The following is a 24,812-nucleotide window of genomic DNA, read 5'->3' as shown; positions in this document are numbered from 1 at the left end:
ATTCCAGCGATAGCTGGAGGGAAGGGCCAACATCACGACAAAACCAGCGATGTTGCATGGGGAAGGGGGAAAACCTTGCTGATACGACCCTGTGGTAGTTTCAGCATAATCCACCCCCCATGTCAGGTATGGTTAAGGCAGGAAAATAGCAGGTGTTAAAAAACCGGCGATGACCCTGGTTAGCGCGACTTTTCACTTCGCTAACCGGGGCCAGGGCCTCCTTGCTAATAGGCAATATGCTTGTTAGCGGCTGTTTACCAGGTCTGTTGGTCGGGAACAACGACTTTGCATGTCATTAGCGATAAATATCGCTGACATGCAAAGCACCAGCCAAACCGGTCACTTTCGTCAGAAAGCTGTCGCTAACTGCTGTTAGCAACAGCTTGCTGATAGGGCAATATAATTACCGCCGCTTTAGCAGGAAAAGGTCCCGCTAAAGCAGCGATGTTGCCCTTGCTAATATGCTTCTATTTGTTTCCGAAATTCGTTTAAGTGCCATTCTCCACACAAAAAGAGCAATTCTTGTATTCTGAACATGTCCTGTTTTTAAATTACACATTTGTTTTACACCATTAAAACCGTTGGATTTTATGTTTTTAAAACAGCTTTAAACTCAACTTATCTTGGCTCCTGGATTTCCCTGTCAAGTAATGCACTTAAATATTCAAATCTACTCATTGTGCTTTTGCTTTTTTTTATCTTACAAAATATTTGATATCGCTCAACGCATATCAGGGCTGGCTAATGCAGCATTTTACAGCAGAAAATTACAGAAAAATCATTTACATTAAGAAGGTGCAATTCTAAAACCACCCACATAATACAAGCTTGAACATTTTGCAATACAATGCGCTGAGAGATCTGATAAAAAGCTAGCAGCAATTAAACTTAAAAAAAAAAAAGGTTTTCGATTGTGCAACATCATCAATGTAGGTACTAGCCTTATGGAAGATGGTTGTCAGTTCCATACTGTGGTCGAATCTAGTGAGGAATACAGGTTGAGAGTGTCCAAATGTCTCGAAGTGCTTGACCTTTACTGCTGGATAAATATAGTTCACTGGCTTCATAAGAAGACTGATGTAAAACAAGGGACTTATAAGTCGATAGCTAAGTCTGCATTTGGTGTGTGCTTCAAGAAGCACACAAAGGGCCGGATTTACTGTTTTGGAGAAAGGTGCTGTGTCAAACTTGATGGATATCTTGCCCACCTTATTACAGGTTCATTAGGATATAATGCACTTGTAATATGATGGTATATACAACACATTTGTGATGAAGTATCTGTCTACCAAAGTCTAAATCAAGGCCAAAGTCCTGAGAATGGATGTTATGAGATCAAAGTACCCAACACTCAACTGAGCTGAGTTGCAAAATGGAAATTGTAATGGAAGGAGAGAATGCTTTGACGAGCTTGTCAAATAAGGTGTTGTTCCCATTGATGGTGTTAAAATAAAAATGACTGTTCAAGGACACTCTTATGAGTTTGGCAGTCTTCCAATGGGACTGCCACCGCAGCAGTCCCCAGAAGACCGCCAAGCCCATGGTGAGCCCGCCCACCGGAATATGACTTGAATCCAGGGCGGGCGGGTGGTGCGGCGCTGTCACAGCAGCAGTCTGTTAGCCTCATAGAAGAACCTAACAAACAGAACACTGCTGTGAGAGTGCCTACTCCACATTCCTGCACGGTGTGGCATGCACCATGTCGTGCATGCCACACCATGCAGGACCAAGAGTTTCAATTCCAGGGAAGCACAACATGTGCCCTCCCGCATGCACCCCCAGATTTGTCCGGTTAATGTCTGCCACCCTCTTCATGGCGGGGTCCCTGCCATGAACAAGGCGGTGGATATGCAAATAATAATATGCTTGGCAGTGCCGGCATCAGCACCAGCAGCATATTCATGCCATTTGCAGACCACCTCCGAAACGGGATCCTTGATCCTGGTGGAGACGGCAGTCCCACCGCCACATTCATAACACAGTGGGCAAACACATCGTGATGGTGGTGTTTGGACTGCCACCACGAGTATGGTGGTCCCGAGACCGCTGTACTCATAATAACTGTGTTGAAGCACCCGGGTGTCAGATTGAATCACCTGATGAAAAATAGAAGGTTGGCATTGAGTTTTTTGATGGTTTTGGTGCTTAAAATCTAATAGGTAACCAGATATACTCAACAAGGAACCATTCCATTACGGTCGAAACCAGAAATTTTTGATTTATTTACAGAACGATTCTATACTGGGGAAAAATGCAGGACCTAAAATTTAGCTTGTCAGAACTTCAAACCACATCTTGAGCCTACGATTCAAGTATTCTAAATGTATTGTTTAGTTTATTAAAACCATAACAATCATTTATCACAATAAAACATAAAACACGATAAAACGGAATTTATTGTCAAGAGAAGGTTAACAATATTAAAACCATGAGCGGAAGTAGTTTAGACAATATGTAGTGTCATCTCAGATTGTCTCCCTTTTTTTTTGAGTGTCTCTTTATCAGATCCTTGCGACGAGAAGAATGATGTGTTTATTTGATTAGCCGGTCTAGTTGTTCTGTCCCTTCGAATGGCTCATGCAAACAGAAATTTTAGGCTCAACTGTAACGAAATGCGATGCGTTTAAAATCTGTGCAAAATCTCTGCAAGTTCGTCAGTGTTTGAAGAGGGATGGAACCCGAGTCTTTTAATGGTTGGCAATGGGCATGTGCAAGCTCGTTCGAACAGGCAGATTTATAAAAATGTCAGCTCCAAGTGCTGCAGCTTTACTGGGTTCTGTCGTGCGGGACAGATGCAGCACCATAGAGAATTTTTATGTGATTATTAGCTCTCCCTAATGATGATCCAGACTCTCATAGTATTCTGCCCGCTTCCGTGAAGAATTTGCCAACCTGTGCTAGGACTTTTGGAGTGACAGATGTATAGATGAATAGTAGTGCTTCCTTGCATGATCTTATCTCATGTTGCAGAAGGATAGGTCTCAGACACCTGCGTCTCTGTTGTGATAAGCTTGCTAAGCAGCATACAATGTGGGCAACTGATTCGGAATGGTAATTACACAGTCTACATTGTTCCTGTGCCAGGTCCCAGTTACCCCAGTGTGCCAAGTTCTCCCTGATGATTGTAATCAGTAGCCTAAATGAAAACATATTCTTAAATGCATGCTTTCCAATTGCTGCTCTCAAGATGGTTGGCAAAGAAAGATTGCATGGGATATTACAAGCTCCTCTGCACCTCTAATGCTTCTTGCATGATTAGATCCAAATCCCTCGAGGTCTTCTTAGCTTGTGTCTTTACTTTGCTTTTTAGCTATGCCTTGCTGATTTGGAGAGCTGTCAGAGATGTTAGATCCAGTTTTAATGTTGAAGCGGCTAGTTCCAAGAACTTCGTCCAGATGTTCGTCTTGTCTGAGAAAATTGTCATAAGGGCATCCCGCAGGGACTCAGAGTCAGCCCGGCTCACCTGGAAGTAGTAATTGATTATGTCTTTTTTGCATGCTATGTCCATGCTTGTGAGATTAAATTCCAGGCGGATTAAAGTGCGCTGAGTGTGCTTTGGCATGCCAAATACCTTTTTATATGATAATGTGTGGTTTCGCTGTAGTGCCTCTGTTAGTCTTCCAGGGTAGACTAGGTGGGCATAACTTAGTGTTCGTATGAGTGTGGCCCGATTACTCTTCGTATTGCCTCAGCGGAGTGGCTGTTTAGCTTGTGGTTGAGACAATATAGAGCATATGTGGTCTTTGCTGCTTTGGCTCCTATTGCCTTTGTCTGCAGTGTACTTTTCCCTAAGTCCTTGAGCCAAACTCCAAGGTAGTTGTACTTGTAGTCTGTGTCGACCTTTAATGGGCCGAGTTTCCACTTGAGTTTGTGTGTTAGAGGGCATCGACCGAAAATGAGGACTTTTGTTTTTCCCGCATTTGCATTGAGGGTGTTGTGTTTATTGTACTTGTGTAATATGTCCAGGGACCTCCCCACTCCTATTCGAGTCTGGTCCATCAAGACCAAGTTGTCCGCGTACTGTATTATTGGGAATTTTTTCCATCCTAATGATGTTGGAAAGGTTCTGCATTTTAATAGCTCTTCCCCTAGATCCACTGTATATAGGTTAAATAAAGTCGGGGCAAGTACGCACCCCTACTTTAAGCCTCTGTTTGTGGAAATCCATCTGGTGGCATGTGATTATGTTAACTTGATCCTCACCCATGTATCCATGTATAAGGCTGCAATTGCTGCAAGCAGTAGTTTTGGAATGCCCCATCCTGTCAGTTTTTTCCACAGGATGTTACGGTCAATGCTGTCAAAGGCCGAACTGCAGTCAATAAAGCAGGCATATAATAGAGTGTTTCTTTCACGCACCATTGAGCCCAGGAAGGCGAGAGCGATGATGTTGTTGAGAGTTGATGCGTTGGGTCTGAATCCTGTCAGATAGGGCCGTATGATTTTATTGTCTGTTATCCATTGCTCTAGTTCTTCTAAGAGAATTTTAGCAAAGAATTTGCCATCTACATCGAGGAGGGCAATTAACCTATAGTTTTCGGGCAGAGTTGGATCTCCCTTTTTATATATTGGGTAGAGGATTAAGCCCTTCCATACTTCCAGTATGGCAGATGTGGCAAGGCATTCGTTGAACAGGTTGAGCATCACTGGGGCCCAGAACGTTCGGTCGTCTTTAAAAATTATCCCCGATATGCCATACGGTCCTGGAGCCCAGTCACTCTGGCTAATACTTAGTATCTTTAGTACCTCTGCCCTACTTGCTGTTATGGTGCTGTCCTCCGTGTCTTCTAGAAGATTCTTCAGCTGGTCCACTTGAAAGATCTTTGGTTTATCCAAGTCTACAGATAGGTTCTCCACGTGCTGCTCCCATTTGTTTGCCGGCACGATGTTCTCCTTGCTATATGATGTAGTCACTAAACTGTTTACGTATTTTCAAAATTCTTTGGCTTTGCTGGGCGTAACCAAGGAGAATAAGTGTTTCCACTTTTCCTGGGTTTCTTGATATTTTTGGCTCCACACAATCTTTTGTATTGACTTCTGCCTCTTTCAGCTTGCTTTCTGTAGCTATGGTTCTTTCTTTTCTATGTTGTTTAGCAGCTTGTGTGCCTGTTTTATAGCTCTCTACAATCTTTCTTGTTCTGGGAATTTGGGGCCACTGAACTTCTTTCTGCACAATTTGCCACTCCTTTTGATTTTGTGGAGTTAATGACATGTGGAGCATATCTAGCAGTCGGGGCCACTGCCCTATCTTTATTGCCTCATGGGGCCATTGGCCAGTTGCAATGGAATGTTTCCAATCTTCATAATTGACCTGATCCCATTTGATCCTTTTTATGAGTGGGCCCACATTTGTTTCATACTTATGGCCTGCTGGATTGCAGATTTTATGGACCATTGTGCTCAGACTGAGGAGCCTACGATTCAGTGAGTTAAATTTAGGTTGCTGATATTTGCTGTGACCTGCAGGTCATTAATTATGTCTTGATTTTATGGACCATTGTGCTCAGACTGATGTCTATGGTGATCGGATTGTGATCGCTCATAATTGGTCATTGCGACAGGCCCCCATTTGATACTTTTTCTGAGTGGGCCCACATTTGTTTCATACTTCTGGCCGGCTGGATTGCAGATTTTATGGTCCATTGTGCTCGGACTGATGAGCCTGCGATTAAGTGAGTTAAACATGGGTTGCTGATATTTGCTGTGAGCTGCAGGTCATTAATTATATCTTGATAAGCTAAAGTCATCCTTCACAGTTACTTAACTTGAACACTATTAAATTAAGTTGTAGTAAAAACCACTATTTACAGTGCTTAGAAATAGTAAAAATAAAATTTGAAAAAACAAATTATTTTAATCTTATAGTCCGCTGCCGAGGGCTATAACAGCTGTTAAAGGACCTGAACCCACGTTATAGAACTGAGTAGGCCTGAGCCCCAGGCAAATACCTTTAATGAGGGAGAGGGCCTTTAACAACCAGTATGGCCTGAAGCAGAAGAGCTTTAACCCCTTCCCTGCTCATGACGGAACCACTCTGTCATGAGCCACGGTTGCGCTGTGCTCATGACGTAGTGGTTCCGTCATGCTGCGGCCGTTGGCCGCCGCTCCGCCCACGCGGCGCTAATTCCCCGCCTGTGCGGGCGATTAGCGCAGTGGGCGGAGACGTGACGGAACCACTCCGTCATGAGCACAGCTCAACCGTGGCTCGTGACGGAGCGGTTCCTTCACGAGCACAGCGCCAGCGCGCTGCCCCCAAACCCCCCCCCCCCAGCGCCTCGGCGGAATTCCTGCCGCGGCGAAGGGGTTAAGGCTGTTAGAACATTCCACCCATTAATGGTAGAGCATTGTACATTAGAAAGGGAGATATATGAAGACAAATATTGGAATATTGGAGTTCCGGGCTTATACCATCTCTTATAAACTTGGAGCTACTCCACTGTCTTTAATTGAGCTCCCAACATTCCAATGTTCTAATATTGTTTGAATATCAGGAAAATCTTCCTGCAGTGGAGGTTCAGGATAAATGCTTCTGGGAATGTAAAAGTGCACTGAGGGCACATAACGGCGTGTGCATCCGCTTTTGCCCTACTTTGGTGTTACAGAAAGAGCAGGAGGATTGGCCTAGCAGCAACAGCTGCCAACTTTGGAGGTTTGAACAACAGCATCGGCGATTGATTGCACATTGTGTGATTCAGGGCTAATGACTTAATATCCCTGCGCCTAAAAATGTGAAATACAATTGATGAATTGTATTTGTGCAATCCTCACTTTATGTACTCAGTATTTTAGATTGTCTCCCATTCCCCCAAGTAATGTACAGTGCTCCGTTGGTTCCTATATGGGTGCATGCTATACAAATACCAATACATACAATGGGTCATAGAAGCGTTCACAATCCCTTGTGTAATACAGTGAACATGTAGCTCAATCTCAAGGGTGTGTCCACTCATTTGCAAGGGAACATGCAAGTGAGTAAACATAGAGAAAAAAGAGATGTCAGGGGCCGCACTGCTTCTGTGTCGCAAAGATTTGGTTTACAGTCAGTACACCCCAGAGTGCACTCCCTCGTGAGAGGGTAGATGGGCCCAATGGATTCACCTCAGACATCTCTCTACAGGCAGGTGCCGACACTCACCACACCCACCTAAAGTGAAATTCCAATACATCTTAGAAGTGCAAGTCAGTGGAGACGCACAAACTAGGCTCCACCCCTATACTTCACAGAAGCGCAATATTTATGTGCTTTAGTATAATATATTTATTGTGTGTCTTAATCTTATTAATGTGGAGTGAAGCCTTAATTATATGATTGAATTGTATTCTTTGTAGAACTTAGATATTCACATGAGTATGTATACCAATGTTCCATTTACAAGCTAAGGACTGTAGTTCTCATGCACATTTACACCTGTGTATTTTGAGTTATATCGTATTTTCCTAAAGGGCACTTTCCGTGGAATAATTTCTTCATTATCGTCTTGCATTATATTATAATTGTATGTGCACACATTGTCATGTAATTAAAGTGCACATTGACTTCTTTAATAAGTTGGTCTAGCCAAAGGTCCTAAGCATTTCGTTTTCAGTGATAAACTTTCAAAAGGAACATTTGCTTGCATTACAATGTTCTTTCTTTTGCAAGTGTAGTCACATAATCCCATAGCCAGTGAATGCATACTGTGGATAAGAGATAATGAGGCTCGGGAGGAGAACTTTTGGCTACGACGAGCTTCGCTAATGAACTATAAGGGAGGACACCTATTTGTGTCCCAACTGGAGAGACGAGACATTAAAGGATATCCTGATGTTTGACCTGTGGGACGAGGAGATCATGTGAGGATGCCAATACATACTGTTTGTAGGTGGAAAATTACTGGAGTTGCTCACATGGAACCCTCAAATGTTATTTGTGTTTAACTGATGTTCACACCTGTATGCTGATCATCAGGTACTGTTCTTTATCCTTTGTGTTTCTGCAACTGAGTTTTAGTATGTCTTCTGTTGTAAATATCACATTTTATTCAACCCTTTGGATAGCCTGTAGTGAGTGATCTGGTATCTCTACAATATGTTCTTGAGATTTACATATGTCAGTTTGGCTCTTAATTTGTGATAAACCTTATTTGACCTTACTGACTGATTCCTGATTTTTAATGTGTGGTCACATGGAATGCACTTTAATATTAATTTTCTGAATTGATGTTAACTCCTCTTTACCTTTAAGGTGACATTCTTCAAATCACTACCAGTGTTCTTTATATATGATTTCAATTGTACTGGGTGGTATTCTTTTAATCACTTTTAGTGTTTTTTATATATGAATTTAATTTTATTGTGAATGGTGCTGTGACAAATGTAAAATGTGGTGAATATCATATGTTTAACTGTTTACTTCCTTTCAAAACGAGGCCTGATTAGTGCAATATATGCAAAGGAAAGTAAATCATGTATACATTGAACTGATTTTCATATATCAAACTAACTTTATAAAATATACTTAAAATAAAAAAAAAAAAGATCAATAAAATTAACAATATTTTTTCCAAGTTGTTTGTCATTACGCACATTATGTGGTTGTTTGTCTAGAGTTTGCGCACGTTCTTAATGTTAATCAGCACTGAACCCGGGGCTACAGCTTTTCCAAAATAACTTCTCTTTACCTTTCAGGCATCTAGAAACGGCTCATTGCAGGTTAAGTGGTAAGATTTGCCCAGTGACCCAGCACCAAGTTGCCAACTGCAAGACAAGGGGTTTCAAATAGATGGGCTGTCTTTCACTAATGCCCTGCCCCAGGGCAGACTTAAGTTTTCTGCTTCACTGGGAGCAGCTCATTCACGGGCATATTTACAAAAAATGGCGCTCTGCTGTTTTCACTCAGCGGAGCGTTTTTATTTTTTACTGCTGCTGTACGCCAAATCCTAACGCCATGCTAGTACCGTATTTACAATATGGTGGTACATGGCATTAGGAACAGCTAGCGGGCAAAAAAAATGATGCTAACACGAGCATCAAGTGTTAACAAAAATACACGTGTGTTTATCAAAGGAGGGGACTAGAGGGCTTTTTGAAGAGGTCCAGCAACAAATGCCCTGTCAGATTAATAAAGCAAATATGGATGCTGTTCCTCTAAAAGGATATTACCTAGAGAACGAAAAAAGGCCAAGGCTAAAAACCTTGGAGGTTTTAAGAGACAGGAAGGAGAGGGGGTGTGTAGGGGGGAGAGAGGGATCCCGCTGGTGCGGAACTAGGGTCCTCACACACCCAGCAAGCTAGGTGTCATGCTTCATCATTTGGACCTGCTCCTCGTTGGGTCGGCGGTGCAATACCCGATGGGAACCCGCGAAGGGGCTCTTTCTCAGAGATCTTTTGTTCCTTAAGCCGTATGATGAAGTGGGTGTGTGTGGGCCGTGATAGTGTAGATAAGGTGGAGTGCAGTGGGTGTGTTAAAAAAGCTTAGAAAGTCCAAATAATGTTTATTCAGGATGGTAATCTACCTTATTAAAAATGTGTAGAGTGGCAGCTCTTCTGATGTGAGGGTTCAGTTCAAGCTATGCTCATCTCGTGGAGTCAAAATGTTTCTTGCCTGTTGGTTACTAAATACCGTGGCAATTTTTCAGGACCTAATAAAATGTAAACTTAATCTATCTACACTAAATGGTGCAGCTGATAGCTAACTACCAAAAGGAACACTACAACCTCTCTCCAGTAGTGCTGTTCGGTAACCTCCCTCTTGAATGGAGCCTCTTCCGGTACTAGGGATCTCAGGACAAGTTAACAAGTCATGTCAAGTCCAGCGGGGGACCGTGGCGATTCTCCTACCCACAACGTCAGTACATGGATGTGAACAAAGTGACTGTCACCCATTTAGCGGCCAGAAAAATCACACTAGGAGGCAGAGCGTCCCACATCTGCATCAAAAATAAAAAAAGCCACACAAAAACGCCCATAAGGAGGAGAAAAAAAACATGAATGCAGAATGGAGCAGCCAGGAACCAATACTTCACAGGGCAACATCCTCCCCAACCCCACCAACAGCCAGGATGACCAGCCAGAGTCCAAGGGGAGAGTAAGAGGAAATGCAGGTTCAGTCAGGAGGAGAATGAGATCCTAATTGCGGAGGTGACAGAGCATCAACACCAGCTCTTCATTACCTCCAAAGTGTCATTGGGGACCAAAAAGGGTATATGGCAGTCCATAGTGAACAAGGTGAACTGCATTGCAGACGTCAAGAGGACAGTGATAGACTGCCAGAAGCGCTGGCATGCTGCCAAGAGCAAAACTAAGCAGAAACTGGCTACCAACCAAAAGGCGGCATTGCAGACTGGAGGTAGTAGTCCAGCACCTCAGGAGCAGCTTGATCCCTTGGAAGAGCAGGTGTCTGCAGTCATCTGTGAGTAGTCGGTGTTTGGAGTAGTGGGACAGGGCAATGCTGACTGTGACCAACTACATCTGCAAAACTTACCAACAAGGGACAATGGGGGTAAATACGTAATGTCGTCCAGTCCAGGTACCTATGTCTCAGCGCTCTCCCACACTGTGTCCAGGTCAAACGTTGGCTATTTGGGTACTCCATGTGTAGAAATACATCAATTGAAGCCTTATCTTTGATTTTTCTCAAATGTTGTATAGTTGCAAAAACAACAATTGATGGACAGAATGCAGAACAATGACTTACATTCACCCCAGTTCAGAGATCTGGGCCTAAATCCATTGTTCTTTTGCTCACCATGCCATTCCAGTTTGAACCCAGCCATATGCAAATCAGTCTTGACCCTGTGCGCAATGGGAATAGTCCAGCCTGAACTGCCAGGCCAGGTCCCCCCTGGACTGGAAACAAGCATCCTAGGACCAGTTTCGGGGTTTCACCCCTCATCAGCCAGGATAGCTTGACTGCAGTGGCATGGAGAGCATGGGACCCACGTCTGGGCATACCTGTCCCACTGGGGGTGACAAATGTAAAAACAACAATTGATGGACAGAATGCAAAACAATGTCATACATTCACCCCAGTACAGAGATCTGGGCCTAAATCCATCGATTTTTGGCTCACCATGCCATTCCAGTTTGAACCCAGCCATATGGAAGTGAGCTAAAGAACTATGATGGATTCAACCCAGAACTGTGACTGAGGGTGAGTGTCTGAAAAGTTTCAGCACTCCGTCCATCATCTCCTTGTGTTTGCTTTGTTCCCCCCAAGTTGGCAGGGTATGCCCAGACATGGGTCCATTGCTCACTTTGCCACTGGATTCAATCTAGCCTGGCTGATGAGGGCTGTTAGCCCAAAACCGGTCCCAGGATGCTTGTTTCCAGTCCAGGGAAGACATGGCTTGGCAGTTTGGGCTGGACTGTTCCCATGAGGCACATGGTCATGACTGATTTGCATATAGCTGAAGAACTGGGGTGGTGAAGTGAGCTAAAGAACGATGATGGATTCAACCCAGATCTGTGACTGGGGGTGAGTGTCTGAAAAGTTTCAGCACTCCGTCCATCTTCTCCTTGTGTTTGCTAAAATGTTGTATAGGGCAGCGTTGCAAGTGTCACAACTGGGCTATACTAACACACATTGTGGGTTGCTGTGATTGGGGGTGAGAGGGAACATGGCGGCCAGCTAGGAAGCGAGCCACTCCACTAACCTCTGCGGTATGAACTCCCGTTATTGCTGTGTTTGATGACGCCGCCTTGCCAGGTTTCAGTTCCTGTGGCTGCGGTCCATATCCTCCGGAGTGCTTTGCCCATGCCTTGCTCCGGGTATTTTGTAAGTTTTGGCAGACGGGCGGTCTGGCGTTTCCCTGCTGAATTCCACGGCTGTGCACCACGGTCGCGGTCCTGACTCGACGAAGCGGTGAAAGTGTCGAGGAGCACGCTGGGAACGGGGTTGTGAGCACTTCCTGGACTGACTGACGAGCCTGAGTCTCCCATTACGCTTGAGAGGCCAAAATCTGGTAGGAAGGTGACGCGGTGAGGGGGTATTGCTGCCATCATTCTACAAAGGGGAAAAGTTCTCGATCCAGGCATTGGTGAACTTGTGCTTTTTCTCTGGATTGTCCCGGCCTCTTATCTCTGGATGTGTGGTGGACCAGTCTTTGCGCTTCTCAGGGCTGTGGAAGCACTCGGTAAGTCATGCCGAGCCCGGTCTCGTGTCTTTGAGCTGACCCTCTGTCACTGGGTCAGCTCTGGCAGAGCTAGCACACACTGCACATACTGTTTCCTAGTGAGAGCCCAGGGGGCTGGCTGGTTCCAAGCCGGGGTGTGTACTCTCCCTCTGGGGGATCAGGTGAGACCCGCCTTAGAAATCTGCCCTCTTAAGGAATTAAACCAGTTAAAAGGAGATAAGTCAAGGCATGATACGGCGTCTAGGTCTATGGAGTTAGCTGCTCTGTATAGTGGGGGAGAAGTACAACACAAGACGCTGCCTGGCCTCCCTACTAACCTTAATCCGGGTAGTGAGACTTTATTTGGTAAAAGGTATAAGTTAAGGTCTAGTACCTTCCTCGGGAGAGAAATTTCTGCCCAAAAAGATACTCAGTCTAGTCAACCTCTAGGGGTCCCACTGAATAAACATAAACACAAGAAGCTGCCAGTTAAAATAGGCAAAGCAACCCCTGTGAGGGAGAGGAAAAAAGAAACTACCTTAGCACCTGCAAAGGTGACCCCTTCACTCAGATCTTATTTCAAACTTAATATGCAGGGTGGTATGGAAACCACTAAGCAGTTAGTATCCATGCCTGGGGCATCTCAGTTACTTAATCCCGCCATCCCTTTGTCAAATAGATTATCCCCCTGAGTGACTCAGCCAATCCAAATGGGGAAGGCGGTCAGAAGGAAGGAGAAATGAAAAGAGATCTATCTCGAGAGGTGCCCCTGTGGCAGCACCTATGGTTGCCCAGGGCTCGGACCCAATACAAGGGAAGCAGAGCCAGTTGTCTTTTGAGATCAAGGAGCATTTCTCCACCTCAGAAAAAACCCAAAAGAAGAGTCAAGATACATATACTAGCTTAGAGTAAAATCTATCGGTGCTTGCTCCGGAACTAGAGAACAAAGTGGGGGAGTTGAAGATAGATGTGAAGGGTAACACTCAGGAAGTGGCTAGGTTGAAAAAAAGGGAAAGGGATCTTTCAGAAGGACTGGAGAGACTTGAAAATAATTCTAGAAGGAACAATATCACCATTTTGGACTTGAAAGAAGGACTGGAAGGGGACAATATTAAAACTTTTGTCATAGAGATTCTGACTAAAGCTTTCCCACCTATTGCCTCAGCGTATGTTTGGGAAACGGAGATCCAATGGGTTCATAGGGATTCATTTAAATTGAACCCTGGACAGAAGAAGCCTAGGAACATTTTGTTATACATCCAGTCATACCTTCTTAAGGAACAACTACTTGGGGCTGCTCTTAAGCTTAAGAGTATTCAGGTACAAGATGCATCTTTAAGAATAAGGTCAGACATTTCCTGTATTACAGAAGATAGAAGGTGGGAGCTGGGTAAGCAGATGGATTCCCTGACAGAGCTTGGTGCCCAAGTGCAGTTAAGGTTCCTTGCCTTCTTGAAAGTGATGTGGGCCAATAAGATGCACAATTTTAGATCCCCTGAGGAAGTGGATAGCTTTCTGGCACGTAATAAACCCCCAACTTGTTGAGGCTTTATTTAAACATTTTTGAGGGAGTTCAGCTTTTGCAATGATGATAACTTTTCTTTTTTTCTTTTTTTAGAGGCTAGTGGGTTCTGGCTCGAAGTGGTAATTTTTTTTAATTGCCAAGGAGTGGCCAGGGAAGGTTCCCTTGGGTGGGGTGGATGGGGAGCACCTGTGTGGGTGGAGAGCACTGGGGGAAAAAAACGACAGGGATCTCATGTGACTTAATAACCTGTAGATCCAGATGTGGGTGGGAACAGGGCTATGACGGGGGATAGAGCTGCCCCTGCATTATCTTAAGGATAGCTCAGTTAGGATTCTTCTGCTCCAAGAGACCCACCTCTTACATTCAGAGTGTAAGGCACTGTTTGACAAGCAAAAATGGGTCGATAAGACGGTATTTTCTGATCAACAATGTTGCTCGAAAGGGCTGACTATAATCTTTAAAATAAATTCAGGAGTGAAGCTTATCAATGCACAGGTAGCTGATAGAGGACTGTGGGCAATAGCAGAGGTGAGGAGCCAGGGTGCTAAATTTACGCTAGCTAACTACTATGGCCCCAATGAGGATGATATTAATCCTGTATGGCTCTGGCAGATTTTGAAGCCCCCTTGATTTTAGGCGGAGACGTCAACATGCTTTTAAACAATAAGCTAGATAGATCCCCTCCTAGAACTCAGATTGCAGTACCACGGGTTAAAGCCCACTTCTCTGCAATATTCAAAAATCTTAATCTTTGTGATGTTTGGCATAAAAAAATGGGTGATGTCAGGGAATACTCCTTTTACAGCATGAAAACAGCCATTACTCCAGAATTGATTATATCTTTATTGAACTTCCGAAATAAGGAAAAGTTAGGTTAATAGAATATTTACTCATCGATCTCTCTGATCATGGGGCTATAGCCTTAAACTTAGAACTCCCCTCAGAGTCTCAGATGGACCCTAAATAGGAGACTTCTCCTAGAACCTTTAATCCCAGATATGATAAAGAGGGAATCTGCCATCTTTTTTCAGCATTATCTGTATTCGGCCCCCTTATATATAGTGTGGGATTCTTTAAAGGCCTGGCTGAGAGGGACTTTAAGGGGTGCTGCTGTGGGCTGGGCAAGATCTGAAAAAAGGGAGAAGGCTGATTTGGAAAAGGAGCTAGCTGTGGCAGAGGTAGCTTTAAAGGTTGGACAGGTTTCTGGTGCGGAGAAAGAAAGTCTACGGGGTAAGGTTAAAGACCTCCAGCAGAAGTTCAGACTCAAAACTGAAGAGATCATGCTTCAGAAGTAGGAGGTAAGCAAAATGAGGGATTTCTACCAGGGTGAGAATTGTGGCAAACTCCTCGCTATGAAGAGCAAAGTAGATAGATCAAGCAACTATATTAGCAAGATTAAGGTGGGTAGCTTAATTAAGGAGGATAAAGGGGATATTGAGCAGGCTTTTATAGAATTTTTTCAAGGCTTATATCGTGAGGATCTTTCGGTTGGGGAAGACACCATAGATAAGTGGCTTGCAGGGAAACAGCTTCCAAAGCTGAATTCAGATAGCCCAAAAATTCTCACCCAAGATATAACAGGGAGTGAGATATCCGCGGTCCTAAACAAAGCTAAGAAAGGCAAAGTTTCAGGACCGGATGCCATCCCAATGGAGGTTTTTGTTTTAATGAGCGATGAAATTGTTCTGGTTTGGTTGAAACTTTTTAATGAAATCCTTAGAGGCACTTCTCCCTTACCTGACTCATGGTGTGAGGCTGTGATCATGCTGATTTTGAAGCCCGGGAAGGATCCAATTCAATGCCAGTCTTACCGGCCTATATCATTACTAAATTGTGATTATAAGGTCTTTGCAGTGATACTGAATGCCCGGCTTTGGAAGATTGTGGGGCCAATAATTCATGAAGATCAAAAGTGTTTCCTCCCGGGCAGGCAGATGTTGTATTTGGTTTATACCTTGATTGGCTCAATCGATCTGGCATCTGCACAGGGCGTCCTTTTTTCAATCATTACCGTCGATACAGCAAAAGCCTTCAACCGAGTCAACTGGCACTACCTGAATTGAGCCTTGAAGGCTTTAGGCTTTTGTGAAATCCTTAGGGAGGTTCTGAGGAAAATATATAAAGCCCCTCGGGCTCAGATCTTGGTAACAAGTGTTTTCCCTGGGATTGCTGGAGGAATCTTACTAGTGGAGCTCTCTCTAGATTTAAGTTCTAACAAATTTCATCATGGTGCAAGAGCCAACACTGGCCCTCTCAGGAGGACAATTCCATGGAAGATGAGTTACAGGATCTGACGCCGAAAAAGAAGGAAGTAGCACAGTGGTATAATCATCTCCTTGCTGCTGCGGATAGGAAGCTAGAACATCCATACTTGGTCTGGAAGAACTACTTGCCGAGCGACGAGCTGGCAAATCTTTGGCAAGTATCTAAGGACACACTTTATCCATTGATTAAATCTGCTGCATTAACAAAAAAACAATTTTTTACGCTCCACAGGATACACTGCTGCCCTCTCAAACTTTCCAAAATAAAGGGCAATGAAGAAGCAAGGTGAATGAGATGTGGTGCCCAGAAGGCGGATGATATTCATATGTTTGCTCCCTGCCCTGTGATTCAATAATTATGGGGTAACGTGGGTAAGACTATGTCCGGAGATTAGTACAGTTTTTAAAAGCGATGCTTCACACTAGGAAAAGAATTACCATGGAGGTGTAATGGTCGCACCATGTTTTAACTGAAAATGAATTGTGTTTTTACTGATATATTGCTGTAAATATCATGAAATGTAACTTCCTATAATTATTATGTGCTTTTATGCCTGTCTTAAATAGCAGCCGAAAAAAGCTTTCCTTGACTTGACTTGACTATGTCTGATGTCTTGGGCACTGAGATGGAGGAAATAGAGAGCCTGTTGGAACTCAGTGAGATATTACAGGGATTTAGATCAGAAGGTTAATGGAATAGATTGTGGGTCATTTTGGAATTTGTTACATCACTTAGATCCTGATTAGACTACCTTATAATGTCCCATGATTATACCTCTTGGTCAGCTCACGATGTGGGGTGTGGGTTGCTCTCGTATGTACATCAGCTGAGATTGGACCCAAAGTCACGAGCAACAGGGATGGATCAGACCAAGAGTTTGCTTTAGATATGGGGGTCATATGAGGACAAAAAAAACACGTACATTGTGCGAGCAGCCATGTGCATTGTTGACAAGATATGGCGCTGTCCTTTAGTAACTGCATACGCTGGGGTACATATAGCAGATTTACACCATTGCAGGTTTCCTTCCACCTTAGTTCAATAGGCAACTGCGTAAGTCTCACACAGCTGATTGTGCACCACCAGAAAGGAAAGCACAGGGATGCATTCCACTGTCCTACAGACAGTGCAACTATGCACTTCCCTATTTACACAGTTTGGGCTTGCAAAATGCTTTCTTGCACCATGCAGCACCCTAACACGTGTCAATGAATGATGCCCCTCCATCACTCCTGGGCCAATGCACATCAAGTAAGGCTGGAAATTCATAGAATACAAATGGTATCTCACTGGATCGACTACAGACCAGTGGGATGGGGGATCTACAGGTTATGACCAGTACTTACACATGGGGGCAGGGACAGCGTCACTTCCAAACTCACCTAGAGCTAACTACATGGCACACAGTTGTCATGTCATGCATGCTCAGACTACACCTTTGTCAGCTGCCATGACTGAGCCCACCTTAACACCTCTCCTAAACACAGAAATGAGTGGGTGTGAATGTTAGAAATGGCGGTCTCTAGTTGGCAATGGTTTGCATCTTTATCCAAGTAGGGACCCGTGCTTCTAGTCAGGGTAAGGGAGTTACACCCCTAGACAACCCCTGCTCACCGCCTTGATAGCTTGGCAAGAGCAGACAAGCTTATCCCTGAGGAAGTGTGTAAAGCATTTGTGGACAGATCCAGTAACACAGGAAACATACTACAAAAGGACACCATACCAGTTTAGAAAAATAGAAAAGCTTTATCTAAACAAAACAAGACCAAAACGAAAAAAATCCAACATACATTTATAAAGATATCATCAAAAATAGGTCATTCACCAAAAAAAGGCTTGTAGCAACAAATAGCTCTACCTAGGACTATTACGACGTCTTGACAGATGAAAAATCCCAAAGTACGGCACTGATCCCGAGGCGCACCGCCTCAGGCCCAGAGACACATGGTCCCCAAGAACAGTACCCTGGAAAACGATGAAAACAAAGACGGTGCATGGCGTCGGGGAGGTGATGCTTCGTTGTCGCCGCACAACGTTGGTTCCTTATGACCCGAGGGGAGGTAAAGCGGCGGTTCCTTACTGCAATGCAGGGGAGGTGAGTCATAGATTGCTTACTGTTATCAGGGAAGTGATGTTACGGCGGTGGTCAAGCGTCGGTTCCTTACGAAGGTGCATTGTTGATGGATTTGGGAGGTCACCCACGTCAGGTATCGGCTCTGCGATGATGAAGCACTGGCGAGGTCAGGGCTACAGTGCGAGTCGGGCGGGTCATCATAGGCGTCAAAAGCGGTGCCATCTGCTCTGGAGCAGGCAGCCGCCTCGGTGACAGCGTCAGAGTCAATACAGTGCAGTGTCTTCAGGCATCAAGAATGCAGTGCAAGTTGGGGCGGTGCACTGTGTACTTCAGAAGTGGTGCCCACGGCTTCGTTGCAGGACGCAGCATCACTTGCCGGCATCAGTGTTGCTTTTTCCCTCTGTGGCAGCTGAAACAGCAGTTCTAGATGCAGGAGGACAGAGGGAGTGTAGTCTTTGTGTCCCTGAGACTTCAGAACAGGAAGCAAGCTCTACACCAAGCCCTTGGAGATCTTCTTCAAGCAGGATACATAGCACAGTTCAGTATTTACCCTCTCCTTGGCAGAAGCAGCCACTGAGGCCAACCCAGCAAAGAATCCACACAGCAATCGAGTAGTACTTCTCCTTCAGCTTTCCCAGCACTTCTCCTTGACAGAGGTTTCTCTTGAGTCCAGAAGTAATCCAAAGTTCTGCGGTCTGGACCCCAATATTTATACCACATTTTCATTTGTGGCAAAAAGTCTCTCAGCTCAGTCCAAACCAGTTCTGTCCTCTCTGGTCCAGCTTCTTGGCAGGAGGTGGAGAAAGCATTGTGAACAGGAGACAGGGCCTATTCGGATGCAAGAAAATCTCCTCCCACTACTCTAAATGCAGCCTAGATCTATTCAGCTCAGCTCTGAGTCATCCAGGGAAGGCAGGACACACCTCAAACTCCCCAGTGGCTGTCTACAGTGAATGCACATCCACAACTCCTGTCACTCCAAAACCACAAAGTAATACACAACCCTGCAGAGGCACATAGGATGGCTGATCAAAAAAATGGTCACTTTCTAAAAGTGGCATTTTCAAACACATAACTTAAAAATCACATTTACTAAAAGATGTGTTAGTAAATTCTGAGTTTAGAGAGCCTAAATTCCATTTCTCCATCTTGTCCCAGTGCAAAGTTATACTTGTGAGATGTTATAAATAAACTCCCATGTTACTCAATGGGACAGATAGCCTTTAAAGCCAGTAAAAAAAGAAATGCACAGTATTTCACTATCAGGTCATGTCAGACACATCAGTACATGTCCTACCTTTCACATACACTGCACCCTGCTAGTGGGGGTACCTTGGGTCTACCTGAGGGGTGTTTGAAATCAGAAACGGGCAAGGTTAGGGCCTGGCAATTGGGTGCATTTGCCAGGTCGACATGGCAGTTTGAAACTGAGCGCAGACACCTCAGTGGCAGGTCTGAGAACCCTTTGAAAGGCTGTTTGGGTGGGTGGCACTGACCCACTAGCAGCATTTGATTTACAGGCCTTGGGCACACATAGTGCATTGTAGTAGGGACTTACTAGTCAATCAAATAAGCCAATAATGGAAACACCAATCCATAACACAATTTACATAGGGAGCACTTGCACTTTGGCACAGATCAGCAGTGGCAAAGTGCCCAAAGCATCTAGACCAGCAAAACGAAATACAGCACACAGCAAAAAAACAGGAGGCAGAAGCCAAAAAGACAGGGAAAAAACCACGCCATGGATGCCAGGTCTAACAGTGGGGATGAAGGCACTCTACATACACACATGCACCCTTTCACAAATGCATGGAAGGGCCATATACACTGGTGTATGTTTCATCCCTGTGCACACTCCTGCGCTGATGCAAAAAGTTCTGCTGTGCACCAACGCAAGCACCCTTGCTCCTTGGTTCAAGGTTGTCTGTGTCGGTGCTTGCCTGTCTTCATCATTGCCTGCATGGAGGAAAACACAAGGGGAACGCACACTCCTTCTGAGTATGTTGCTGTCCTGTGTAGTTGCAATGATGCTGGGTTGCATAGCTAAAGTGCCTGCTGCACCATGTTGTGTCAAAATATTGGGAAAAGACCCTTCAAAAGGTACATCTCACCATCCCCAAAAACGCTACCATCTGGGGTGCTGCATGACACATGCCACCCTGTATAAGCTTGCCATGTCAGCTTGTTGGAGTTAGCCACACATAATGTAAGCCTAGTTGGTGCTGGATAACCCACTTATGATCATGGTCCCATCACTGTGTGACAGTAAGTCTTTGAAACAACCAGGGGGGGTCAATGGACACATACAAGTGTGTGGAACAAATCAATGAGATGTCTGACACCATGCAGATGACCACCTCAGCAAAAGGTAAAATGGCATGAATGTTAGTGATTCCATTTTGACTACTAGGATAGGCCTAGTCCACTCAGAGTTGGCATGCAGTGGCACTGATCATAATGCAGAGATCCTGACATGTAATTTAATAGACAATTCTATCTTCTAGGCTTCTGGCAGCAGTGGCAGAGAGCACAAACATGGAAGTGAACTCCATTATTAACATGTCTCTCCAGAAAGCTGTTGTACCACAGGTCTGGAAGCAGGCTAAGACCATGCCACTCCTAAAAAGCAGTCTTTGGACCCCCTTAGCCCAGGGAACTGCCGGCCTATCTCCCTCCTCTCGGCTCTGGCCAAGGTGTGCGAGAAGGTGGTTAATAAAGAGCTTACAGAATTTGTGAAAAGAGAGGCACTCTTGCACCCAGCTCAATCAGGGTTTCAGGCATCTCATAGTACTGAGTCAGTTCTAGTGGAGGTGTTGGAGGCCATCCGGGAGTGTCTTGACGGCGGCGGGAGAGCTGCATTCATTTTACTGGACCTCTCGGCGGCATTCAACACGGTCCCGCACACACGTCTTCTAGCGTGACTGGCAGGGATTGGTGTGTCGGGGGCCGTTTGGGGTTGGCTTAGGTCCTTCCTGGAGGGGCGGGTCGAGCAGATTTGGCTTCCACCGTCCTCCTCCTCCCCTCAGTCAGTGACAAATGGAGTCCCTCAGGGATCCTCCCTTAGCCCTCTCCTTTTTAATATCTATGTCACTCCACTGATATATTTGGCAGAGGAGCTAGGGGTTAAGGTGATGGCATATGCGGACGATACCCAGCTGCTCTTTACCGGGACAAATATGCGGACTCTGTTTCATTGGTTCAACATTGCTTAGCTTCTATTTTGAAATGGCTGGCGGAGGCACAGCTCAAGTGTAATGAACAGAAGTCTGAAATCCTGCTATTTGGCAAATTCCCTCCCAATTTCCGAGAGCATTTGTGGCTGCCTAACCTTCTGTCGTGAGGGTTTAGGGGTGCCAGCAGACGTTTCTAAGTTAGCATTAGTTCATGCTTTGCATCACCGCCATCCTGCCGCTTATGCACACAACACTACATGCCTTGGTTCCCGTAAACACCTCTGCTCGTGCTCCTTCACATGGGAACTGTCTTCCTTTCACCATTTCGTCTGTACACCATGTTCAAGGACAGAAAACAACTTTACTGGTTAATCGGCTTTGGTCCGTCCCACACACATATAGACATAACATGGAACACAGCTGCGCTACTGACTTTTCGGGTGTTTTTAATATGGCACGAGATGCAAGTTAAGACACTTGGAGAAAACCTTTCCAGAGGAAGAGCTGTGCTTGTCCGGAGATGTAAATCCTATCATCTAAGACTTGAGGTAGGGCATTCCGCTGTCCAAGCCCAGAGTTCTTCCCCTGATATAATAAATATAGCTTGTAGCACGGGGAGGGTGGTACAGCGCTATAAGGCTTCATCCACTGTCATTATAATATGCTGTCCCCGTTCATATTATATGGAATTGTAACTATGCTGAATATAGTGGTTTTATGCATTTCTTTCAGTGTATGTGCAGAATCCCTGCAACACTACCACTGCCCTCCACCACAGGGAAGAGCGTCCAAAATTTGGGGGTATGGTTCGATGAGAGTCTTTCTTTCTCGACACACAGCAAGAAGCTGGCCGGTTGCTGTTTCGGCCTTCTTAAAACTCTCTGAAAAACTTTTCCTCTTCTACCTCAGGCGGCGAGGGAAATGGTTACGTCTGCACTGATTCTGTCGCAGCTAGATTATTCCAACGCCCTTTATGTTGGTGTTCCGGACTACCTGTTGAAAAGGCTACAGCTGGTTCAGAATATGGCAGCCAGACTGCTATTGGGCATTTCGGCTAGGAATAGTGTTCACCATCAGCTGCGATCTCTCCATTGGCTTGCTGTGGTGGACAGAGTTAAATTTAAATCATTGGTTCTGGGCCATCGTGCTCTCCTCTCTATCTGCAGAGATGGTTCTTTTTTATGTTCCTTCGCGAGCCCTTCGATCCATGTCCCTACGCTTTACCCAGGTCCCTCGCTTCAAGTATCAGAGGCTAGTCGGCAGCTCCTTTGCTGTGAAGGCTGCCACGGCTTGGAATGCCCTTCCTCTTGTCCTGCGGTCCATTCAGGACCAAGTAGCTTTTAAAAGGAAATTAAAGACACACTTCTTTGCCTGATAGTCTCTCTCAATACCCCACTAGGCTTTGCACCAGGACACTCATGAGTATCTGCGCGCGTTATAAGTATATGTAACATAACATAACATTACATCTGCCATCCACAGCCTAGTGTAACAGGTGTCCTATGTATCATAGGAGAATGGAAAGTGTCATGTCATGAACTTTGTTTGTCAACTGCTTAAAAACATGTCAACATGTAGCAGACAGCAAAAATAGCATGTACCCTTTCCATTGCAGACGATGAACCCTTACCTCCTGGCCAGCACCCTGTTTCAGACATGACCGATGATGGCGATGATAATGACAACCTACCAACCATCGACCAGGACACCCTCCAAGAGCTCCTGTGCTCAACTGGGACACCATTTCCGGGAATGGTCAGCAGTGTCATGGCATCTCCACATACCCCACTAAATAGCCAACAGGCACCACCTACCACCATATCCACACCCCTGGACTCAGAAGACCCACAGATCACCTTCCAATGGACTGCGGTAGGAGTCCGGCAAGAGTTGGCAGACCTGTGCGGGTGCCTATGGATACCCTGGCAGCCACTCTAGACGGTGTCCGGTGGTGCCTTAGTCCCAATAGGGAGAACTCTGCTGCCATCAGAGGCACCTACTCTCTGCTCTGTGGCCTCCAGCAGTCTCTGGCTGACTTCGCTGGTGGCATGAGGCATAGACATTACCAAATGCCCTGCCAAAGTGGCACCAGCGATGTGGCAAAAGAGCTGGGGGCTATCCGAAACATCTTGGAGACAATGGAGCGGAATAAGGACACTCGTGGCTGCCATGGCTGCCCACCACCGCAACATTGCTGCTGTGTTGCAAAACCAGCAGATCCTCCTCGTTACAGTGATGCCTCATGTTTTGGCACATATGAATGCCGCAGGCATGGCATCCATATCTTCCACCCCTGATGTGTCTGTGCCTCCCTCGCCTGCTAGAAGTGCAAAACCTACCTCACAGGAGACTCCACACACATCCAAGGAGGAAGATGTGGATGGTACATCTTTCCAAAGAAAACGGTTGTGGTAGCTTTCATCTGTGTCATATGTCCAGTTTCTACTTAGCCTTGTGCTCGCTAACATGCCAGGGAACATCTGCTATCACTGTCCTCATTTTGACTTTGCCCTGTTCATCTTGGACATTTGTGGACTGCCAATGTGGCATATCCTCCCCAATGACACTGCGCTCATCCACCTGACTGATTCATTCCTAATCCTCAACATGTCCCATGACATGTTCCCCACAAGGACTCAGTATGGACATCCACTGGCTTCTATCATCCTTTGGGGTTGTCATCCTGTGACCTGTACCTGTGAGACCAAATAAAAATTGCACATACAAATAAATGCACCATAAATCACTAGCTGTTGTCTGTCATTGTGAGTCAGGACAAGGGGGGCCATTTGCTAATCAGTGTGGTAAATGCTTCAAATACTGTGAAAAGGGACATCATTGTGTCAGCAGAGTGTGGTATAATGCTCGGCAGTGAGAGTTTGACAAGTGCTGGAAGCATCTGTTGTATGATTAGCATTTAGTGTATATTCAAGGTGGCCACAATAATGTGCAACTGGTGTCCTGCAGTCATTGTGAAAGGAAACAACGGTCAACCCACAAGTGTCTTGTCCATCCATGGTTACTAGTGAAATATACCACATTGGGTTGACAAGTACACGTAGCAAGTGAAAGAGGTTGAGAGGCAGTGATCTGTGTATCAGTCCACATACTAACTATATGTGCAGAAGTCATAGGGCACAGTGGTCCCTAAACAAGGACAATAGAGTTTGAAAAATAAATATAGAACCAGAATCAGCCCTATATTTGAAGCTGTCCAGCCAGACAGATATACTTTTTATTCATAAAATAGACACACGAAATAATAAAGTGGTACCAAAGCCTGCTTCCTACTAGGTGTACATACAGTATATACGTAAAATAGAAAAACAAACAGGAAAGCTCAGGCAGAGCAACTTGCTTGCATGTTATGCATTTGATTAGTGCAAGCAGAGATATGGTGAGACACTGTTACACATGAGTAGTGTACAATGAGAAATGGTTTACGGAGTACATGCGGTCGACGGCGTTTTAATCCCTTTTAGACAATATTAGGATCATTATCAGGACATAGTATTTACATGCCTGAGTAAAAAATGCCGGTTTCCAGTAGAGAATAGCTGGAAATGTTGTGTACCGCATCCGCTGTTACACTGCTTAGTTAAGAACTGCGAAGGATCGAGTATATCCGTAGACTGTAATCCTGTATGGTAAGGCTGGAATGTGGTGAACCGCATTTGCGG

The sequence above is a fragment of the Triturus cristatus genome, chromosome 6, assembly GCF_964204655.1.
Source record: "Triturus cristatus chromosome 6, aTriCri1.1, whole genome shotgun sequence".
NCBI lineage: Eukaryota > Metazoa > Chordata > Amphibia > Caudata > Salamandridae > Triturus > Triturus cristatus.
This window is presented reverse-complemented; position numbering follows the sequence as displayed.